This window comes from Lagopus muta, chromosome 10 (genome assembly GCF_023343835.1).
Source record: "Lagopus muta isolate bLagMut1 chromosome 10, bLagMut1 primary, whole genome shotgun sequence".
NCBI classification, from domain to species: domain Eukaryota; kingdom Metazoa; phylum Chordata; class Aves; order Galliformes; family Phasianidae; genus Lagopus; species Lagopus muta.
Genome location: NC_064442.1, coordinates 1,953,930 through 1,977,341, shown reverse-complemented (window position 1 = coordinate 1,977,341; position 23,412 = coordinate 1,953,930). Strand labels below are relative to the sequence as shown.

The following is a 23,412-nucleotide window of genomic DNA, read 5'->3' as shown; positions in this document are numbered from 1 at the left end:
GTAAGATATCAATAAACATCTAACAGATGTTTCCATTATATTTTGATCATTAAAACTGTTTTCAGCCATGGAACAGGACTGATATCACTTAGTTCTTGGACACTGAAGAAATGAACGGTGAAATTACACACTGAACACTGAGCTATCTCAGCCATAACTTGCCTCCTTCCTCAGCAAAGGCTCCAGTGTTTACTACTCAAAAAGCCTGGGAGCTTGCACCTTGTGGCCAGGCATGTGGAGCAGTGTCGTGGATTTCTCCAGGTCCCTTCCAGTGAACAGTACACAAAAACATGGGAAATGTTACAATCAGAGGAATAGAGAGATTCTGCAGACAGGTGTTCTGTATCATACCACGCTCACGCAAACCAAGAGCAGGTCAAATTCGAAGTACCTTTTGTTTTTTCGAACGTTGTGTGTGATGCAAAAGATAAACCAGTCCTGGCTAGCAGGGTGGTGATGCAGTTGCCGTCATTCCATGAAAAAATTCAGTGAAAAATTCAGATACTGTTATTTTTAAGCCACATCTTCTACAAATATTTCTCCTCTGTGGTGTTGGGACTTCTATATATGCATTTCAGATGGCTCGACTTGAAAATGACTATGTAAAATTAGATACTGTATGTATCACGGTTCAGTTCAGGAGTCCACATGCTTCCCATCAAAACTAATTGTGCTAATGGGTCTAATTAGAAATAAACACATATTTAAGTGCTTTGCTGTAGACCCACAAATTATGAAGAATTACCAAAAATCCATCCCAGGAGAGTCCCCCTGTTTAGAACTGACATTCCTGCTTCAGCGACAGAGCAGAGCCCTGCAGAACCCAGACTAATCTTGGAGTGACTTCAGAACATTGCACTCCTACAGCTGAGAACATCTGCTGAAGAACACAACAAAAATCCCCAACTTACATTCTCAGTACTGTTCTTACTCTTCCCAGTGTCAGTTTTCCCACAGTGTAAATGAGGACCCACTAAACCCAATTCCTCTATCCTTGCTTCAGAAACTGAAAAAAACCCCATGGAACATGTGATATGAAGTCTTCACCCAGTCTCAGAGATTCACGTAGCAGGGTTATTTCCTCCTAATACTACACACACATTGCTTTGGCTATTCTTTTGCTTTCATCAAAGGCATTTGTAGGTGGTGTCCTGCATAAAAAGAAATAGAACAATGATATATCTTTGACAGACTGGAAACCAGCAGAGGGTAGCAAGAGAGGTGACTAAACAGGAGATATTGCCAGCTCTACAGAACGCAATACATTCGCCCAAGGAAAAAAAGATGCTTAAAAACAACACAGTGCAATCTCTGTTGTGCAATGAACTGAATGAAGATCTGATATTGAATGGCATTCCATCAAGAGCAGGAGAGGTAAAGGACTGACTCAGCCAGGTCATGTCCACCTGGCCTTCTTAGTATGTACCAAATGTATTACAATGATTACTGTCAGAGGAGGCATCTTTAATTCAAAATAATATAAGGCCATCAGCTGAAAATAACAGGATAGGGTTATTCTGACCTAAGTCCATGCAACAATTGGTGTTATATTCTTCATAGACCTTTACCTGTAAATGTTAGATAGCGCTTTTAGGCCCTCTGCAAAAACCCTTATCGAGTGTGCTGTTCACACACAGGGATAAAGGCACTGACATAGGATGCTATAAATATTAACCTAATGCAATTAGCAACTTCAAAGTAGCAGCTTTCAGTAACAGAGCAAAATCAACAGTTTCAAGATCACAGCACAGCTCTGTGATATGCATTTGAGAAATATTCACACTTTGATCTATTTAACAAGGTCATGGTGGACAAATTCACACTTGTAATAGCACTCTGCTGCTTAAGAAAAGCATGCATTAAAGGTCATCAGTTCCTAACTACAAACGGGACAAAGATGTTAAAAACGTGTCCAAATCCTAGCATGCTCCTGCTGCACCCCAGCAGCAAATTACTTGTTTTGCACCTGATTTGACAGGATTCATGATCCAAGTCTGTATTTGATGTGTATTTGCTGTTAATTTATTGTGTGCACAAACCATGAACTAAAATACTTATTATTTCCATTTATCAAAAAAAAAAAAAAAAAAAAAAAAAAAAAAAGCATCAACAGCAACCATCAAAACTTTTGCTGAAGCTTTGTCTCCTTCAATTTGCTTTCCATTTGCTTAGTCTTTTAAATACCTTTCAAAGGAAGGAACTTCATATACATCAGCCAAAGTTTGCAACAAGAATTAGAACGCAATCATAGAATCACAGGATGGTTTGGGTTGGAAGGTACCTTGAAGATCATCTAGCCCCAACCGCCTGCTACAGGCAGGAACAGCTCCCTCCAAACCAGGCTGCTCAAAGTCCCACCCAGCCTGGCCTTGAATGCTTCACCACCCTCACAATAAAGAATATCCTCATGCTACCCAGTCTAAATCGATCTTCTTCCAGCTCAGGAGTCCCCACCTGGAGTACTGCATCCAGTTATGGAGGACAAGACAAGAATGACATGAAGCTGTTGGAGCAGGTCTAGAGGAGGGCCACAAAGATGATGTGAGGGCTGGAGCAGCTCCCTAACAGGGACAGACCGGGAGAGCTGGGGCTCTTCAGCCTGGAGAGCAGAAGGCTCCGAGGTGACCTTATAGCAGCCTTCTAGGACCTGAAGGGACTTACAGGAAAGCAAGGAGGGACATTTTAAAAGGGCACATAGTGACATTTAACTCTAACTTGTCATCGAGCAGACAATAATAGCAGACAATAATACCTACCACAACTTGGGTTTGTAATTCAATGCAAATTGAATCAATCATAGCACCTCAAATCGGCGCAGCCATTATTTTCTGCTGGCAGAAATGAGTTTTACTAAGGCAAACGGTTATGAAACATTCCTAGTAAACAAAGAAATTCCCAGCATTATAACAAAAAAAGATGTTCAATACATTGCAAAGCAATCAGTTGTATTATTATTGTTAAAAATTTCATTGCAAAAACATGAGAATTTAAGTACAGATCTGTACAGAACTGAATGGACCGACTCTAAAAAAATCCACTTGATGTATCGTATTAGAAAAAGAAATCTCCCTTACAAGAAGTGAACTTCTATTCATTATTTCTATTTGTTCACCTCAAAAGTTGAATGATATTAAGAACGCTTAGATAATGCCTAACAGTAGATATACACAAGGTTCATGCTTCATCAAATAAATTTGCCTTACACCAATGCTACAACACAGGAAGAGCAGGGGAAAACTATGAGAGAGGTACACAAAGTCTGAGATCTCATGCCACTTTTAAATCTGTTCTGATTCCTGTCAAAAGTTTGTTTTAATTACATAACTTGTCAGTGAAAGATTCATAACGAAAGTTCACACTAGTAATATAATGTTAATTATATGTATACAACTGTAGTTATAGCTGACTCTTTATGGTAATCATATTAAAAATATTATTTTAACTTCAATTTGTGAAATTAAAGAGGCTTTTAAAACAAACACGTACATCTGCCACAATAATGATTATTTTATTTAATATTCAAGATTGGGCTTTGGGAGTTCCAAGGGGTGTATTTCCTTCTCGATGTACTGATGCATCAGAAGGGATTATGCATGAGACTTGGCCACAGTAAGAAGAGGCCTTCTGTCTTGCGTAGGATGAATATGATCATTCAGATAGTTTGTGAAAAAATGGAAGTGTTGCGGAAAAAAAGCCAAAGAAGAGCAAGATTTTCAGTAATGAAATGTTTCCACCTGAAATCTTATGCCAAAAGCAATTTGAATGGTCAATAAACTGTGGCTCCAGCTAGTTCATAAATAGAGCAGATGTATTAATGCCTGCCTTTGTTTCTTTCTCCCTAGCAGTAGCTTACAGGCATTTCACTCACTCAAATGAAAGAGCAAGGGTACTAGCACTGGGGGGGCTCCGATTCATCTGATCACTTAAGCTGCTGCATAGTAAAAGGACACATTCATATGTTACAGAACAAATTAAAATATTGGTCCTGCAAAACTACTGAAATGCTATTGAGCGCATTCAAACAGCAAGAAGAAATTTGGGAAGAAAGATATGCAGGCTGAGTAAGGAACAGAGAAGGAACAGCACAAAAAGATGACAGAAGTAAGAACAGTACACATGTAATTACATGTACTACTGCACAGTTACAAGACCAGCTGTCAGAAATGCAGAGCAGGCCTTGCTATAGCTGGAAATATATTATTAGAAAGTGACAGGAAGCAAGCTTCTGGCTTCTCAAAATGGTAAAACACATTTATCATGTCTTAATTTTGCTGAAGCCTTCCTTACCTTTTGCCCTGAGCGCTCTCTTCCAGCACATCACTGAGTAAGCCAGTGAAGCAGTGAAGTCACCAGAGCAGACCAGGACAGCATCTCCTTTGCAAAGAACCCTGCAATACCTGGGGGGTGTACGCATGGGGCATGAGCTGCCATAGCCCTGCCAGGGAGTATGTGGAGGCAGAAGCAGTGCAGGAATATACACACAACTCTTTGGAAAGATTTCCAATCACAGGCTGGGAATTCATATAAAGCACAGACTGCAATACAAGCCAAAAAATAGAAAGACTCAGGACACTTTTCAAGCTTCTGTGTGGAAGTGAATTAAGAAAGGTTCCCTCTGAGCCTCAGATGAAAATTAGTGCATGTTCTGATACAAAGTCATAGTACGTTATTTTAACAGTGGCACAAAACTCAGCCATTGTATGAAGCAGAAAATTTCCTCCAGGTGCAGTGCATTTGATGGAGGCTATTTCTGGCTATTTTTAAGTTAGAAATTATTCAGTTGAACAAAGATTTTGCATTTAACTTGAACTTGATTGGAAAATGTTATTGAGTTATCTCCAACCCAGATTGAGAATACAGCAGCAAAATCAAATAATGGGATGACTTTCATGCTCTCTTACCGTAGCAGTTTAAATTTGTTAATGTATTTCTGTTGAATTACATCAGCTTTCTAGCTGTAAAAGAAGATACTAGTATTAACTAAAATATTATCAGTGTATTATCAGCAGTCTGCTTTTCAGTGCCTGCAAGACCAGAAAGGAAGATTGTTGTTTTGGACAGTCCAGCATACACCAAGCAGACTGATGCAACCTCAAGAAGCAGCCGCTCAAAGTAATCAGAGGACCTGGAATCCCACCAGATTCCTTGATGCTCCTGGATGCAGAAACAAAACAGTCACCAGGAACAACTCCTCTGATTGATGCTGAGCTAAAAGGTCTCTGTAAAGCACCTTGTATCTGCCCATTGATACCTGGAGTGGATTGAGAGCAACAAATACCTTGGTACACCACCAACTGCCAGTTATTTTTGGTTGAAATTCCAAATGCCAGCTTCTGCATTACAAGCCCTAAAGAGTCCAAACTGCATCCCTCCAAAACTGTCTGAGTTGGTCAGTGCCAAAAACCACAGAGAATTAATGACTTAAATAAGAAAATCTCTGCATTTGGAATTTTAATTTCTGGAAATATGCTGCGGTTCCAGTCAGTTGTAAGCTCGCTGAGCAGTCTTTGCATCTGTACTTTCCATTACAGAAACTTTCCCTGCTACGTAATCCTGATAACTGCCTTCAAATGATTCCACGTGGAATCAAGTAGGCTGCTTCAGGGATTCGACACGTATAGATGTCTGTTCCCCAATCCTGACCCAACGTTCATCTTGCCAAAAATTAAATGCCTCTGGCAAAGCAATTCTATAAAAAGTACATTTGGAAGGAATAACAAATAACTTTGGCCTGAGTACAAACCAGTTTGATTATACAAAACCACCTTCCCAGCTTATTGGTAACCCAATTCATAAAGTTGGGCAGAGAAGTTCTTTGCTGTCCTTCATTCTTCCTTGAAAACTGTACAAGTTTTAGCTGATTTAGATACACACGCACAGACAGAGAAGTGAGCTAAAGAAAAGCCAACTTTCCATCATTTTGTTGCAGGCCATAGCTGAGCAACACGAGAATCAATTGCCTTAAACCTTTCAGGGAGGAGACAAATGCCATTTCTCTTTGCTTAAACTTCACAATACGAAAGGTTAGAGGAATGAGATGACTAAAAGGAGAAAGCCTAATTCCTAACCTCCAGGCATCTGGTGGTAGTTGCAAGTATTTGAAAAGTGCATGAGCAAAAGAGGAACTGGAGATTGGGCTTCATGCAACTAAGATAAAAACAGACTGTTCTACTGCCTGCATCAGCAGGGACACTGTTATAAAGATGATTTAAACATGAAGCATGACTTCATTCATTTACAGTTTGGCCTTCACCAGCTTTCCTGCAGTCCCACTGATCTCTAAGCTCCAAAGTGCTGCAGCACTCCAACCTGACCATCCGAACATCAAATGCCACTGAATTCCATCAAGCAGCCACTGTACCCAATCTAAAGATTCCCTGAGGTATCACTGTATGGCCCCCCACAGACAGAGATTCCTTTTCTCATCTACCGGTTCTCTGACAATACATCAACTTCCAGGCAAGTATCTGCTAACCAACAAAGAACCACAGAAGTGAACACCTCGCAGCCCCTGACCTATTTGCACTCATTTGATCCCAGTAAAACCAATGAATTTACTCAAACTTTGCTGCATAGAATTTGACCCAACAATTTTCTTTTCTACTGTGCATGTTTTGTTACAACCAGTCACAACAGATCAGCACAGTGTGCTGTAAACTAGCTGCTCTTAATCAGAAATGTACTAAATACCCATTTGACATCTGCATACATTGTTAGGTTCCTGCCTGCTTTGCATGCACAATTTAATTAGATGAGTAATAAATGTGTCAAATTCATGTAAAACCTTTGACTGTAGTGAATTTACATCCTCGATTTGTATTGTTCGCAGATGGCTTATTATGGCTAACAGCGTTTACTTATTTATCCTAAATAATAATAATAATAATAATCTTCTTTCATTTACATTGATTTGTCCAATTTTCCAGAGAGGAAACACAATTAACCAAAAATAAGAGGAAAAAAATCAAAGTTGACTGATGAGATGCTGCTTTAAGACACTCGGTTCAATTACTCTAAAAGCATTCTCTCTTTATTGCAACAGTAGTCCCAAAATAAAGCCCAAATTGCAACAGAAGTAATTTGAAAAACTAAACCAAAAGTCTCAAAAAGGATTTCCACATATCTTCTTCTGTTGGGTAGTTGTAAGTATTATATATGGCCAGCAGAAATTGTTAGAATATAATAGGTACAATAATGGAAAATATGAATAAAGAGTTACTAAGTGCATTTTCTTAAAAGTGCTATTATTGTTATTATTTATAAAGTGAAAACACTAAGATCTTGGATATTGAAATGATTGTAAGTCATGCTAGGAAAAAAAAAAAAAAAAAGCAGTTTTTGCTGAAGTTCCAGTTTGCTGGCATGCAGGATGCCTTGCAACACCAACACCAAAGCAGCTTTCTATTCTGACCAGCCACTGGAGCAGCCTTTCTGCCCCTCTCTGAACTGCAGGAAGAGACCAGGAAAACAAAGGAGGCTATACAGAGAAATGCTGCTATATGCTTGCAACCATGTGCTACAGCTGAAAGCCAAATATTGGACTAGAAAAAAAACTGATCTAACACAACAAAGCCGTTGTTATGTTGTTTCATTTTTGTATAACGCTCCTTAGTGGGAGATAGTCTGTGTGAATTACTTCTTCCCCATCTCCCCCGCTATCGAGTTATACACTAATATGTTTGAAAATCTGTGCTTAGGCCCTAAAACATTAATCCAACATGCACTAACTGAACAATTCCTTTGAATTGAATTGGTTTGGAATCGGGCCCAATAAACTGCTCTACTCTCAAAATCATAATAGGGAAGAGAATTAACTAGTACCAAAGTTTATTACACAGCCAATGGACACAAATGCATTCAGAATAATCAAGTTGCTACTTCTCATATTTTAATTATAGGAGAAGCATTGTAAAAGTCAGAATTCCATTAAAAACATGCAGTTTAACAAGACCTAATAATAAAATTTTTATCAATAGGAATATTCAGAATTAACTTTCTGTGTACAAATTAGATTTTAAATGGCAGGTTCATTTCTCTGGTGATCTAATTTAGGTTTTGGTATAAAACAAATGTTTCAAACACATAAAAAACTTCACATGGTAAATTTTTACCCCTAACGTTTTCCAGCTGGTCTCTAATAACTATTCCTAATTGTACTTGTACAAAAGTGGATTTATGAATCTCAATTATACTTGTTTTACTTATCCTACAGCAATTTTCAGTACCAACCAGATCCATTTCAAGTTAGAAAAAAATTTTATGTAGGTGACAGAATAATTATGAAAATAAAGAAGAAAATGCCTTTCACGCAACTTAATTTTGCAATTTCACTTCAATAATCCAAAACAGAAAATACAGCACGTAATAACCATTCTGGGAACTTTGCTCATTCCACAAGTTACAAGGTACTTTTATTACTGGAATATTCAACTTCGCTTGCGTGTCCTATTGTAAAAATTAAGATTTACATCATTCTCAGTGAATCTATTTTAATTTTCTTTTCAAACTTGATACCCTGATTCAGCAAAGGACTGAAAACAAGCTTAATTCTAAGAACACACTGAAAACCAAAATCAACAGAAATTTTCCTGCATTCACGCAGGGCACTTCAGAGAGGTTGCTATGTGCATGCCTATCTATCTTCAGTGTCACCAAGCCCTCAGCACACACCACACTAGCCATTTAGCTCACTATTTTGTTAGCCAAGGTCGTGTGTTGGAAAAGAGGTGTTAAAATACATCCTTGCAAAACGCTGGGCTCCCTCCATGACTCATATGTGGTCCAAGGACCAATTCTCACTTGATCTCATTATAAACAAACGTAGGCCACTCAAAACTTTGCCACATCCCAGAGAAGTGTGTTCTTAAATGGACCCTTCCCATCTCTTCATTTGCAGCACCCATGGGAGGGCTTTGCAGTTAGGATACAGATATTGAACAGCATCAACCTTTGCACAGATCTCACCACAATCCACACAGACTTTTTGAAGAATGGGTAACCATGACTATGGGTCTGCTATGCCATATTGATGAAAAATACAAGTTTAATAGAAGAAACAAAACTACTGATGAAAAACTATTTTAGACTGCAGTATACATATTCCCACATACACGAAGAAACTTCGACAAACACCTTTTTCCCCACGACAGAGCTTTCCCAATGGTCAGGCAGCGGCTGTTCCTGGGGGGTCATCACACGCTCTACGGTCAGCAAGTCGTGTCTCTGACTAACATTCAGATCTCTGACAAACGTCTGTAAAACCAGAGCTGGAGGCAAAACCCTTCCACATCAAGGCAGGATCAAAGGTTCTTCTCTTGCAAATTGTAAAAGTCACAGTAATTGTATCCCATAGAATCACTACAGACATTCTCCTTGCACACCACTTCTAGCCAAAACAGATAACCATGCTGACTTATTTCTGCAAGTTTCTGTTCACTGCTAGGCAGCATACAGACAAAAATGCTATTTTTAAAACATTACGTTACGACATCGTCTTCTTGTTCCAGTCAAACATTTTGGCTTGACAAATTGGCTTTGGATATGCATTAAGTAATGCACAATAAATTCTTATCCAAAAGAAAAAAAAAAAAGTTTAATTGCATGCAGACCTCTGCTCTGGATCCAAAATAGTGAACACACACCTGCTGTCCACTCGACATTTTCCTTAAAAGCTGCTGTGAAAAAAAAAACAACCCTCAAACCTCTCCCCAGAAGTATTTATGATTGAAAGTAGCAACTTGAAAACAGCAATGTTTTTATGGGCTCCTGTGAAGAGGATTCTCCAGCGCTCAGTAGGGTGAACCCAACCTTCTGAAGAATACTGATCCCATTATTCAGTTTTGGTAATTAAAATGTTTTCTAAATGATCGTTTCTCAGCAGGAAGAGATTGATTAACATTAATGCATTATTGTATTCTAGCATGGAACAACTGTTTCTTTTTTTCCCCTCCTCTTGTTCTTACCATTTCCAGATGAATTATTTAGACGTGAAGATTTGTTTGCTGCATTGGACATGATGTTTTAGGAATCGAGTAGGAATGCCCAAAGAGTGCCTCATCATTTGCAAGTTCAATTTCTTTGTATGTGTATATTGATTAGCTGGGCATATATCTTGAAGTAGTAGGTTGGCTCAGGGAACACAGATCTAACAAATATGATTTTAACAGAACTTATTTAGAAATGCATATAGGGCTCTCATTATCTTTCCTCCTAAAAAAAAAAAAAAGTGAAACAGCTTCTGCTAAGTTCTTTGCGATACCAAGCCAAGTGTCATTAGGAATATCAACAACCATACATAGAAAATAAATCGACTCCCCAGACCGGCGATGGGGGCTGTGGTTACAGAATGCTGCTTCTCAGGAGGTGGCCTTAGAAGGGCACACCCAGAGTCCACCTGCTCCAGTCAGGTGGGAAGCACAGATGAATTGCTTACACGTGTGCCTCCTGGGCCAGCCACCCCCTTCACCGGGTGCTCAGTCATCAGTTCAGGCCCTGACATCTCAGTTCCACTGCACTGAATGCATTTACTTACCACTTACAGAGATATCCAAGAACTTAGCTGGTGAGAAAGGTCTGACCAGCAGCTGGGGTTCTAGTAGGGAATGCATATGTGCAAACACTGCTTCCTCTGTGAGTTTATCAAAGTCTAAACTGGGATCAGACCTGACTATAAGATATTTCTCACTGTGCCCTAAGAATTTACCCAAAGTGATGTAACATTATAAGACTGCATTCTTCACACTGTTAACCAGAACACATCACAACAGCAAATGCACCAACTCTCATGCAAAGTCAGCTTATAATGTACACTGTAGTCTCTTCATTGACTTTTTTTTTTTGCATACTAACTTACATAACTTCTTCCCCAAAACATGCAAGAATTAAAAAGTTTATATTAGTTTTTCTTTTTCCCACACAATGCAATAAACAAGTGGTATTCAAGCACCCCAGAATATGCAAAAAAAGACCTTTTCAAATGTAAAAATTAACCTTTTTGTAAGAAGAGTCAATGTTCCTAAATGGGTTCACTGAAGTAAATCCAGTGCTAACAAATCTATAATGCTGTTTCTTGGTAATAGAAAGCTGAAATAAAACAGAAGCGATAACAAGAACTTCTGCAATGCCTTCCAGGGAATTCAGTGTCCATCAAAGAATACTGGCAGGTGCATTCACTTTTCAGTGACAGCAGCTAAGTACTTCAGTCACTGCAGTTAGTTTTGAAACATTGCATCCTTATAAGCTCTTACATTTCAGAAAGCTAAGGTTCACGTGCATACCCAAATATTGTCCTTGTAGAAGATTTTTGTCCTCCTTTTGTACTACTTCCTTCTCCTGGATGAAGTGAAATTCCTTTGTCTTCCTAACTCTAATTTTCACCTTTGACTTCCATGATTCTCAATGTAAACAGCTGGAAATCTGCCCTGCACAGGCACTGCAGGGCCAAATGCTGCAAACTTGGTGTACCAGCTTGGTGGCAACCATTCAGAGTAGAGGGGGAGCACACAGCACACAGCTAGCAGAGTTTGTTAAGCTTACAGGAATGGCCAGACTGAAGCCACATCTTGCAAGGAAGAAGAAAAGTAGCCCTGAGTCACCAATCCTTCCCCTTTCTGGGTGCTGCTTCAAGCACAGTTCAGCAGGACAGAACACTTGGGTCCAAACAACTTGTATGCATTCCTTCAAGTAAATACAGGGTGCTACATTACTACAGTTTACACTACAGCAGCACTTTTCCAAGCTCAGAATACATATTTGCCTTCTCCTCAAGTATATTCTGCATATTAGTAGGCTGTGTATGAAAGTCAGAGTCTATTTCATCCTAGACTACCTGTGCAAACACATCTTTTGCAACAGTCAACAGAACTACAAGTCTATATTCTGCTTCCAGTGCACATTATTTAAAGAGAGCCAAGAATCAGCCAAACAAGATGCAGAATATGTTCAGAAAGCAAGAGCCTGAAGAAAATAGACTAACATTCTTTCCTTCCTTCTCTCCTTGCTATATTCCACAGTCCACACATTTTTAGCTGCAAAAATCATTCAGAATCATTTTTCTGGACTGCAGGTCTTCTGTTTTTTGAATACATGCATACAGAACAATGTAAACTTAGTTCTCTACTAAACAGAGAACTCATACCGTCCTCTGCTAAGCATTAAATCAAGCTGCCCTTCCAGTGGAGAGTTTTATCCTTAAACAAGGCCTAAAAGAATGCTAGGGAGGATAACAGAAAAGAAAGACCAGCAGAGAAATAAAAGAGCAGAGAAAAAAAAAACAGCTGATTTAAAAAAAACATTAAGAGGATGCCTGGATTATCTAGAAACCATCAGCTTTAAATGCTGGACATTAATCAGTGCAGAAGCATCCTGCTAACCATTTCTACTTCCCTCTCGCTTTCTGCCAAGCACAAGAATCGTGCACACCATGCACAGAACTGATTCCTCACTTCCCCATTCTCATTTAATTCATATTTTTCTGAGTGAGTCTTTTGTTATTAAATTTTGTTTAGCTGTCTCGTTCCCCCCTCTTGTTTATTTTCCTAATTAGGGTTCTTTTTCTTGTTCTTTTCTATATATAAAGATGGCTTTCTGTATCATTTCTACCCACGCAACTCTGCCTGCCAAGCTATTTTCTATTGCCTTTCTTTAACATTGTTTGCCCCTTATTCAGAATTCTCACATATTTTTTATTTTACAGATCAGAGCAAATGGAAAAGCTCTGTTTCCAGGCTGCACTCAGTTCATCCACAAACAGTCCCATGAAATGTATTTGACAAATGAATTTCTTGTACAAGTTTATCATCCAAAATGACAAAATATAATTGAGAAAGAGAGGCAAAGAAAAAGATGCCTGTGGATTGGAGTGGACATAACACACGCCTCAACTTTTAAAAGCACCCACTGCATTCATCCCAAGGATACTTTGCTGCCTTCTGACCACAGACAGCAGGTGGCATTTTGTGGTTTGACAGATCCCCATTTACATCCGTCACAATTCTTGCCCCAGACAGATGGTAACCCAGTGTGAGGTACCAAGTGGCAATAGATACCACCATGAAAACGAGTCTCCTTTCACCGGTAGTTCACACATCTTTCCATACATTTTACTACCATTATTACAAATAAGTATTTAGTAAATATAATTCAGCGTTGGTGACTTATTCCCAATAGCCTTCACTGCAGAAACTGCACCTAATCAATCCTCAATTGCTATGCAAATATACCCTATAGGCTACTGATGTCTTTCCTTTCGAACACTTAATACATAATTAATGACAGCTATAATGGCACCAAAGACTCCGAAAGAAAAGAACTTCTTTCTATAATTTATACTTGCCACCACTAAAAAACACTGATTTGTTGGAGCACTTATTCAGGATTTTTGCAGTCTTCTGGAAAAGTGATTATTAATTCTAGTCAGTGTCTGCAATGACTGTACTTTTCTTCACAAAACAAAACTCTAAGCATAATGGTTATTTCATGTCCTAACATTGCCTGGAAATACCTCGGATTAAGCCCAAAAGTCCTCATTCTGGACAAGCTCTCAGAAACTTGAAGTTCCTAGGAAAACTATCACTCTGTGCTGTACATGAGATACGTATGTGAATGCCAAGTTTTGTCCTAAAACTGTCAAAACCATGATACCTAGACTAAAGCTTGGAATTACAAATGGCCATCTTCAAAATTGTTCATTCATTCATTTCCAACAACTCTTTTAGTCTTCCTACCTTTTTATACAAAGGAAATGAAAGAAAGGCTTCATCATGAAAGTGCTGAGTCAAACTCACTGGATTTGACTCATTGAAAAGTTAGATAAGCTAGCCCAGTCTGGTCTGCTAGTCCGCTTTGAAGGAAGAGTGGCCCAGACTTCAAATCCAGAAGGCAACTCATCCCAAAGATACCCACTAAATGCAAAAATAAGTCTCCAAATGTCTACTAAACACTTTGCAAAGAAATATTGGTATGAAACTCATCTTTCTCTAGAGTTTTAGTGCATGATTACTCACATGACCTTTTGTAGAATGTAATGCATAATAACCACGAGAAGTAAATTTTCTGATACTTGAATTGAATCTATAAAATAACTGATTGGACCTGTTTGGTTGATAAAAGGCCTACCTGAAATATGCAGAAAAAAGAAAATTAGAAGAGGAAAAGAGATGAAGAGCACTGCTGCACTGGACATTTTTACTAAGCTTGAGAAATGGTAGGTGTTGTAACTTTAATGGTTTTGATTTGCCTTATCCATTTCAACACACACAAGTTAATACAACTTCAAATTAATCAGCCAGCAATCCTTTAAAGTGATATTTACAGCTTTTACATTTAAATGAAGGCAAACAGAAGTATAACTTATGCTATAATAATGCCATATACAGTATCATTGTTTTAATTCGTTAATGGAATTAAGCTAGCTGTGGCAAGTAGATAAAAACCCTTTGAACACTGAAACATTGCCACAGTTTCTCTTGTCAAGGCTTCTGCTTCCAAGAATATTTATGATTTTACTGTTCCTTGAGAACTATAAATGACACAGCATGTCAACGAGACAGCTTCAATCTTAGTTCTGGATGTAAATAGCCATTCTGGAGCATAATTCAATCTCCATCCCCAGATAACCCCAGCAAACAGTGTTTAGCAGTGAACTTCCTCCCAAGGAGCAAACTTTTTACCCTGTACAAACCCCCACGAGTTCACCAAGATTGCAAGGAATGAAAATGAACACAGCATTTCATTGTGAATTAAGCAAGCACAGATCAGACCCCAATGTACAAAGTGCAGTGGCAGTTTTCTGGAGTGTCTGCCTGCCAAGCAGGTACTAGACTAGGACACACAACTCATTTACAAAGAGTGTCAGTGAAGTCACCTACCAACGTCCTATACTGCTACCAAAAGTGTGTTGGCTGCTAAATGACTTTACATTCTTTTCTCTTTTTTCTACTAAGCTTATTTTAGAAAGGTTGTATATCAATCTGGAAAGTGCTGTGAACATGATGTTATCATAATGGTACCATATGCCAGTCGACTACTTACAAATCATCCATGCTTCTCTCGCTTTGTTGATGGTAAAAGAATGATAAAGAGCTTGATTCTCCACATGCTTACAATGACTTTATATCAGTGTACTTCCATACATTATGCTTGTTTAAAAAATAAAAAGCTGTACCAAAGCCTCTGCTTTCCAAGGCTCTTAAAATGCATGCCTCTGACAGATGACTGCTTTTGCTATTTCAATAATTGTCTCCAAAACAGACGTGGGTATTAAAGATTCAAACTACGGAAAAGTAGAAAATTCTCCACAGCTACCTCACCTAGCAGTACTATCTGCAGAGAAGTTGCATCTTCTAAGCACTGGAGCTTTTGATTTGCTTTCTTGTTCTGACAACTTAAGGAAGCATGTATGAATTCTGATATTTCATCTCAGTTTCTCAGGAGTTTGTTGGCAGATTTCACACGTGACTAACTTTTAAGCAATCATATTCTGGCAGTTCTCTGGTTCCCTTTTAACTCTTCAAATTACTTTTCAGAGCGACTATTATTGCTCATAAAATGTGTTGAGTTGAAAACCCTAGAAAATGAAGTATATGAAGCCACAGCACAGAACTATTTTTACTTAGTAGCTGTCTCTAGCAGCAAATCTGACTTCAGCCTCTTGCCCATTCATTCATTATCCTCCACAAAGTCAGGCTGTTATTAGGAGGAACTCTCAGTGTCAATTTCTATTGCAAAGGAAAAAGTTAGGCTTACCAGCACTGATCTTATTTGCAATCTGGTTCAAGTTGGATGCGCTCCTCTTTCCTGCTGCGTTTCTGCAAGCTGGCTAAGTGGTGACCTTCATCCTGCATCTCTCTCCTTCTCTCAGAAAGAAGCTTTCATACAAATTTCAGCACTTTCACTTCAGAGCAGCAGCCAGACAGGAGAGACTGCCTGGAGGGCTTAGCACTACCATTCATATACAAGTGTTTGTAAACACACACATCTTACAGAATTCTGGCTTGGTCTTTGAGCATCCTGACTAAATACCTCCAATTCTGTGGGCTGCAGTCCACCCTCCTGCAGCATAGGATATTGTCTCCTCATGAATCTGGTAAATAATCATTAATTCCTAAAATAAGGACCCAGTTTCATAAACTCTTGAACAAAATTTCTCCTCTCTATACACATGCCCCATGTCACTCACAGGAATCACATAGAATATCATGTCAGGATTCCTCTGGCAGTCCTTAAAACTGCTTCTATTTGGTATTTGTCTCCTAGTAGCTCTTTCAATTTTCTACAAGCTCTTTCATCTCTCGCACCTTAACACACAGAACTTCCTCACAATGTTTTCAGTCAGTTTTACGCAAAGAAAATTACCAGTCATTACTGCAGTACAGCCAACCAGCACAGTACAGAACCACAAGGCAGAGGCTTTTTTTGCCTTTCCCATTAACATCTAAACAACTCATTTATTCCCAATGATAACTGTATCTATTTTCTCAGTCAAAAATTTCCCATATGTGGGCTCCAGTAATATCTGAGAAAACCAGGGAAGGATTCAGTTGCCCAAAGATGGATGCCAACTGCTTTTTTTTAAGATGCCCTAGGAAAACCAAGATAGCTGCATAGTGCACCAGATATGACAGGTGCCTCATAGGACAACTGAACGCTGATGAAGAAAAGGCAGGATGGCAGAAGCCTGAATCCTCCCAGGAACTACAGCGTGGTCCAGTGTTCATCACCATCAGTGGAGAAACTCCCAGTGACTTTGGCTTTGCATCGGAGCTAGTCTCTGACTTTTGCACTATCCACATGATACGAAAGGGAAGGAGGGTCTGCGTAAGTAACCCTACATCTCCCAGCACTCCAAGAAACAACTGGAACTGATATATCTGCATTAAATGGCAATAATAAAGAAATGTGTAAATAGGTAATTCAAAACCAAGGTGGTGAAGATGGACCACACATACTCTCTGCACCTGAAAGTAAAAAGCCAACAGCCAGCACACACGTTGTAGCTCTTACTGTGAAAAAACTAGTGCACTGTAATTCCATGGTCCCCCAAGTCTCCAGCCTCCATACTTGTTTGCGTTTTTGATTTTGTTTGTGTTTAAAAAAAGCTTGTGGCTTTTACATAAAGTACCTGGGAAGTGTATAAAGTCCTATTTAAATTCTTGCCCCAGAGATTTGCACAGCAGTGTCACCAAAAGTAGTAATTATACGGAAGCTCTTTAGTATGCAGTGGTATGCAGCACTTCTGTCTTTAAACTGAACAGCCATAGTAGCATTATAAATATTATATTTAAATAGTAGCTCAAACCACATGGCTTTGAAAACAACAGTCAAGTACACACTTGGTCAGGGCATAGAATTAGAAATGCCTTCACAGACAAAGATAAAAGGGTGTCAAGAATTGTGACCACACTGCAGAGAAATAGTTTCCACGGGCTTCACTTGAAGGTCCGTTCCCAGTTCCAGCACAATTCACTGTTTTCAGAGGTTTGCAGTTTTGCTGCATGCATTTGCTTAAATATTAAGTCTGCTAACATTTACAGGATGATTCCAAGTAAAGATGGCCACATGCCCCATTCATAGTAATACATTCACAGCCACGCAATTTTTTAGAGGAGACCTCTGTCTTCTATTTGATACCCTGACTATTAACATATTTAATTGTAAAAAACAAGACATCAGATTAGTCCTTTTTCAACAACTAAGCAATAGGGACAGCACAGTTTATCCTGACGTTTTGTATTTTACCTCAGACATCTTTTTGTATGTTTTCTGGGCTTTTTACACTAAAATTACAAAATTTTATCAAGTGTATGGCTGGTTGATTAGAAAGACAACGCTGACCATTTTCAACACTTCATTTGTTGAAACACTTTCACCATACACCATAGAAGTTCCACAGTTCCATAAGAGATTTACTTGGCTATTAACAAGAGCAAAAATAAAACTAAGTTCAACAGATTGAACAGTAAAGGAGTCTCCAGGGTTGTTGCTGACACATAAGAACTCACACACTTGCACTTAAATTGATTTTGCAAACACTTATTACTATCCTTAAGCACAGCTGCTTATGAGTACTTACTATCCTAATGCAAAACCAATTCAGGTGCCTCACACTAACTTAAACGGACTCCACACCAATTCCAGTGAACATAAACTTACTCTTAAGCTTTTGCAAGACCAGATTCTCAGTCTGTAAATCATCAGATAAAGTCAAATCCTATGATAAAACTGATTAGATTATTTGTTTGCTTTTAGTTAGACCTGCTACTGGCAAAATAAGAATCCATCCATCAGATTTTACTCTGAGAAGGAAAACATGTGGAACTTAATAACAAAGTGGACATGTAAAGAAGGTCCAAACAGATAGGGGCAGAAGAGCTTTGGATGCACTCTAAGGGAACTCAAACAGAACAGGAAAGATTCAGACTCACACTTGGATATACCAGAAGAAACCTCCACGGAATTAATCAGCTTGGTGATGTGAAATTTAAAAACGTAACACCTATGCACGTGACTGAGATTTCTATTACTAAAATACAAGACAGTCACAGGAGGGATCTCTCCCATTTGACGTGATATAGAAGGTGGATAGGCTGCTACATTCTAGTTAATTCATAATTAACGTTAGGTATTCATATTCTAAACCAAAAAAATCATAAAGACATAAACTGTAGGCTTCCTTGTAGTTAACTTTGGACTTCCCTCTTGCTAGGGGGTGAACCACAGCCGTCACAGTATTTAGTGGTCACAGGGTTTATTAAAATCTTCAACCCCTGTGATACCATGAGAGATTGGCTGCCCTGCTTTCACATTATTTTGACCCTCTGCCCACCTCTCAGGGCCATGCAGATGCCCAGTGCTTCTAGATGAGTATTAATAAACATAAGAACTCCATGCTGTCACCTGAGGATCTCAGCTAAACACTGAAGGATGCTGATGTCCTCACACTCCCCAACTTCTCCCTCTATGTTCGCAACCATCTGGCAGAGTGGCAAAAGTCCCTCCTATGCAAAAGAAGGGAATGTTTGGCAGCGCTGAGTAGCACCAGTGAGAGTACGATTACACCAGCTCCCATCCTCAAGAAACTGAAGCTGTCACTTACATGCTGCGTCCTACAACTTCTCCTTCGTGCCTTTCCCCTACTCCAAAGACTCCCTTTATCTTGAGCCCTGTTAAGTACATGCACGGGAAGCAACGCGATGGCGAGCAGCGAGGCGTCCTCCCGAGTCCTGCGGCCAGCGCAGAGCAGCAACCCGGGGACGGGGACACACGCGGGGACAAGTGTGCCTCCAGCAACCAGAAGAAAGTTGGTGCTTTCACGACACCCCAGTAAACCATACCGTGCGTGCATGTGTTGCGGGGAAGCTTCCGAGAGAAGCGCTGATGGAGGGAGTCCTAATAAAGCCGTAAGGTCTCCCTTAGGCACGTATCTCTTAGATCAGCACTTCCAAAACCATCAGGAACCCAGAGAAGGCTCGGGGAAAGGGACGGAAGCCGATGACTGGAGAGAGATCGCCCCCTACCCTGCCCCTAACTTGTCCGGGGTGCCCGGGAAGCTCCAGGAGGAGCAGGGAAAGGGACTTCTTCCCCTGCAGACAGACGGTGCAAAGGAAGCTTCCTGCCCCACAGCAGCATCGCCGGGAACGAACGGGGCATGGGGGGCCGCAGCTGCTGGCAGGGGGCCCCGGCACCGCTTTTTTCCCGCAGCGTCCCGCACCTGTCCCGCCCCGCACCTACCTCGGCGGGACCCGGGGCCGGATCGCCGCCGTCGGGGCCGGATCCGCGGGGCTGCGGCGGCGGCTGCGCGGCGTTGGGAGAGGCGGCGGCGGGAGGCGGCGAGCGGCAGCCCGGGCTGCGACGGCCGAGCCGGGGCCGTTCGCACGGGGGCACCGCGCTGCTGCCGCTGCCCAGGACGGGGAGGCGATGCTACCGCGGGGGACTCCGAGCGCCTCTTTGGCTCTGTTAGGAAAGTTACCGCTGCCACACGACCCACCTTAAACCCGCCTCCCCGCAGGACCTGGGGGAGGGAAAAGGAGGAGGAAAGAGGGAGGAGACAGGGGTGGGGGCTCGCAGCCGATCAGTCCCCAGCGCAGCACCAAGTCACAACAGCATCTCTCGGGCTGTCGCTGCGGTGCTCGGCTCCAGTGTGGCTCCGCTCCCCTTGGATTCTCGCATGTACACGCGGCACACGGGGCCAGCTTCAGAGCGCCGAAACTTTCCCCTTTCCGGTAGCGCTGATACCAATTTTTGGCTCGTCCGTTTGCTTGTGGTTGTAGTCTGGTTATTTATTTAACCAATTACTGCTTGAGGGTAGTTATTTAGTGTCTAAAGCTTGAGTTTTATGTATGTTTTTTTACTGCTCGATTCAATTAAAATACCGTAAATAGACTCAAAGGACAAAGAATCAAATTGGCACCCTGACATCTCAAGGCTGCAACCCCAGTGTAGGTGGGAGCAGGGAAGGCAGCCTCTACAGCTGAGGCAGAATCGCTCAGCAGAGGGAAGATTGGAAAGAAAAAAAAATAGTCCTGCCTCTTGCAGATGAAAGAATAGGATCTCGAGAGCAGACTTCTATCAAACTCCATGGATGTGCTCAGCAGGAGATCACACAAACTTCTAGAACCACTTCAAGGTGCCTCAGTTTGTAACCTCAGTTTGTAACCGCACGTGTGCATGCAGTTGCAGGGGCATGCAGACATAGGCAAACACACGCAGTTCTCTGAGTGCCTAAAGCAGCCTTTCGATAGAGAGGCTGGCTGGTGCTGATGCCAGGCAAGACTGAACAGATGCTAACAGATAGAAGAAAGCACGATGGAAAATTTACTTCTTCTCTAGCATCCTCTACCGTTCAGATTATCTGCCCTTGTACTGCCAGATCAGCAACACCACTGCTGCTTTTTAGGGCAGCTCAATGCAACTGGACGATGCCCAAAGATATCAGGCAGGGAATGAATCGTATCCCACGGTTGTAATTTCCTTCCAGGAGTTAAAAACATACTTCCAGGAGATAAGAATCTTTACATTAAAATGTTTATGAAAGGTGATTTTAACAGCTGCACTAACTTAGCTTCTAGCCAACAATTGTATGATCTTACATGAAATTAAGATGAAATGCTCTTTGTGTTGTGCAGCATTACTGATTATTTTCTAATTAGAATAACATTTGCCAAGATAAGGCCTTTTAACACCTCAGAATGTAAGGTGTGTAAGATCAAGTCCCTGTTCGATAATACAGCAAAAAGGCTAATGAACATTCGGTCACTGCAGCCATGTGATGACTCCCACCTCATACTGCATCTCACTGTATAGGTGAGACTGCCAGAATCCTGCACCGTGCATTTCATGGTAACATGCCAGTGCAAGACTGCAGGTAGATGGCAGACTTCCAGAATGGATAGTGTGGGTCAGCGTTGGTGTCCTGTTTCCATCAGGGGCTCACAGCAATCTCCCAGTCTCCTCAAAAACCTCTCCGCTCCCACCAGTGCTTTTGTACCTCCAGGTCCCTGACATTCCCTTTGTGTCAGTCTGCAGTGCTCCCAGCTCCTTGCACCAGCCACCTAAACTAGGAGAAGGTTGCAGTGGAGAACACCTGGCACTGACTGCTGGCTTACCCACTTTTTTTGCAAACCCAGCCAGCAAGAAAGAGTGGAGCTATTTTTCTTCATTAGCTATGGTTAGGGAAACCTGACCAGGATCTGCAGCGCTTCAAGTGCCCGAGATAAATTTATCCCTATTTTTCCCTTCCTGTTTTTAATTATTTTTTACAAACATGCTAATAACGAATATCAATAATAAATTAGCAATCACGTTTATTTATTAAATTATTTTCAATATTTAATAAAATGGAATAGGTCAAATTTGAACTAGACTTATTGAATAAAGGTAATTAGTTTTATTGTTTGTATAGGAATATTGAAAACACCAGTTGCTCCATACTGATGGCACTGTTCATGACTCAGCACTGTCACCAGATTCCAGCTGGGGAATTATTCAGCCTCCCTGATTTGTCTTTTTAAATAAGAAATGCTGTCTGAAATGCACAAAGAGAACCAGTCTACTCGTAACTAAGCAGGCCAGCTAGCTGCTCTAAGCTCTTTAGACCTTTTCCTTCTGTCTTCTAGAGCTCTCTTTAAAACTTCCCAGAGAAGCCTCCGGTCTGATGACCATCCCAAACTTCAGACACCAAGACAATACATTGTTGCACGAATGTTTACAGATGTTCAACACAAAGCATTCATTCCTGCCGCTCCTTTTCATGTAAATTCCCACACGGCTCAATTGTTTCATTTGGAAACAAAAGTACAGCTTGGTATTCTCTGAAATACACTGATCTATTTGGAGAGTGGCAGTCCTTAGAAGTGTCAAAGCCTTTGGCAATGAATGTGTTTTACACCTGAGGTTGTCTAATAATAAATGGGTATTGTAGCATTCTGCAGCTCTAAACACACAGGCAGTAAAAATAAACACCATTAGATTGCATCGCAGGGATTCCAGTTCAGTCATTTTGCTTTAAAAATGCGCAGCTTACGAATAAGACAGTTTTGCCTTTTTCTTCTTATTAACTCAGTGATTCTAGCATAGAATTATAACTGCAAAGACAAGCTGAATCTTCAGCTTAGCAAGATTCTTTCATAAATCAGAAAAGCTTGTTGAAATTCTGAAGGACAAAACCGTGACAGCCGTTATTGGTGCACAACCTCAGTTTGGTGAAACGATATCTTTGGTTATTCCCATCAAACTAAGAAAAAAATGGAAAAAAAATAACCTAACACAGAAGAAACCACCAAGAGTGCACTACAGGAGTGACTCTGCAACAGAAAACTGCTTAATAATTCTGCTGATAAAGTGTGAACCAGAAAAGAATTCATTTTTCTCTCCCAGAGCTCAGTTGGGGTGAGAAGACTTTAAAGTGCAGCTCTTTCACACAGGGAAGCAGGTTTGTCCTTCAGCACAGACAGGCAATGGATGTTAGAAAACTACAAACTCACTGGCAGTTTGGCCATTGGCTTTTTGGGGAGGCAGGATTTTACCCTAGGAGATGTGCTGAGCAAGAGACTGCCACTTGTGCTCCATTTCTCCTCAAAGTCAAATCACTCTTCAAGAACATTTTTCAGTGCTTTTTCTTGCTTGTCTGCATGTCCAGTTCAAAACCAGCTCCTACCCACTCACATTTTCCATAAGTTCTTCTTACCCAAAGAGGGAAATTGGACCTCAGAAAATAATACTACAAGGAATTAAGTGATGGTTTGTAAAAGCCAGTTTTCCACACTCTAAAATGATTGCACATTTAATATTAAAGCTCAGGAAATTAAATATGCATAAATTGTGTCTGAAATTACAATTTACTACTGAAAACAATGCTTGAAAAAGAAAAACAAAGCTTTTCAGACGTAAGGTGAATCTTAAATTGTTTTTTATAAA

General features: G+C 40.5%; 1 protein-coding gene across 8 annotated transcripts in view; it reads right to left on the bottom strand.

Annotated features, from left to right (window-relative positions):
* Positions 1 to 23,412, bottom strand: part of MEGF11 (multiple EGF like domains 11) — a 270,520-nt gene that overhangs the window by 234,496 nt on the left and 12,612 nt on the right. For 5 of the 8 annotated variants that reach the window (XM_048955937.1, XM_048955928.1, XM_048955933.1 and 2 more), the window contains exon 1: positions 19,729 to 19,858. The exons of 1 other annotated variant lie outside the window; for it this stretch is intronic. The gene's annotated coding sequence lies outside the window, so the exon portion shown is untranslated. Of the gene's footprint in view, positions 1 to 19,728; positions 19,897 to 19,984; positions 19,996 to 23,412 lie in introns of those variants that run through there. 2 more of the 8 variants (XM_048955931.1, XM_048955936.1) reach the window with 2 other exon arrangements.